We start from the raw sequence: 1307 nt of genomic DNA on the forward strand, positions 1-1307 counted from the left end.
CCTCAGCCTCCCGAATAGCTGGAATTACAGGCGCCCACCACCATGCCTGGCTAATTTTTGTATTTTTAGTAGAGATGGGATTTCAGCATGTTGTCCAGGCCGTCTCGAACTCCCAACCTCAGGTGATCTGCCCACCTCGGCCTCCCAAAGTGCTGGGATTATAGGCGTGAAACACTGCGCCCTGTCAGAAACATTTTAAAGCTCCCCAAGGTGACTCTCAGGTGCAGCCAGGCTTGGGAACCGCCAGTGCAGAGGGTCAGAGGGTTCTCCAGTCCGGTCCCTGGCTGCACCACCCAGAACCTCTCTCCCAGTTCCCCCTCTACTGGATGTCTGTGGATAGAGGAGCGGGGAGGATCTGCTGGTGGGAACAGCCTCAGCCTCTGAGCCCCCAGCCCTGGGCCCAAGTTCTCCTGCGGATCCCTGACCCGGTGGCCTGGCTTGCGCGAGGGGAGCTCAGTGACCTCCTTCGGGCCCACTGAGGTGTCCCGAGGCTGCTCAGGACTTCCTCTCCCTCAGCCTCCTGGCCCTGGTGAGGGAGAGAGACAGGAATGGTGCCAACAAAGGGAATAAGAGTTCAGGAGGGGGCTGGGCATGGTGACTTACACCTGTAATCCCAGCACTTGGGGAGGCCAAGGTGGGCGGATCACCTGAGGTCAGGAGGTCCAGACCAGCCTGGCCAACATGGTGAAACGCTGTCTCTACTAAAAATACAAAATTTAGCCACGCATGGTGGCGGGCACCTGTAATCCCAGGTGCTCAGAAGGCTGAGGCAAGAGAATTGCTTGAACCTGGGAGGTGGAGGTTGCAGTGAGCCAAGATGATGCCGCTGTCTGGGCGACAGAGCAAGACTCTGTCTCAAAAAAAAAAAAAAAAAAAAAAAGGTGCGGGAGGGGAGAGAAGTAACTCTGGTGTGAAGTGTGAAAGGAGAGAACTTAGGACAGGAGGGGCGGGATGGAAGAGAAAAGCAGCCAGGCCTGGAGCACGCATGCATTCTCAGCAAACAGGGGGCCCTGTCCCCAGGACATACACTCACACTCAACACTCACACTCATGCTCTGTCACACACAGTCACATGCATGCTCATACATGGTCTCACACACTCACACATTTTCACATTCACACCCCATACGCTCACACCCACCCTCGCACACAGCCCCACAGCCTCACATCCATCCATCCTCACAGTCTCATACCCTCCACATCACACACATTGTTGCACAAATGCAGACTCACACATTCACATAGGAACACACAACCACATGCTCACACCTATAGGCACTCACACTCACATACAGTCTCACAATCTC

This window comes from Colobus angolensis, unplaced genomic scaffold (genome assembly GCF_000951035.1).
Source record: "Colobus angolensis palliatus isolate OR3802 unplaced genomic scaffold, Cang.pa_1.0 Scaffold36, whole genome shotgun sequence".
Taxonomy (NCBI): domain Eukaryota; kingdom Metazoa; phylum Chordata; class Mammalia; order Primates; family Cercopithecidae; genus Colobus; species Colobus angolensis.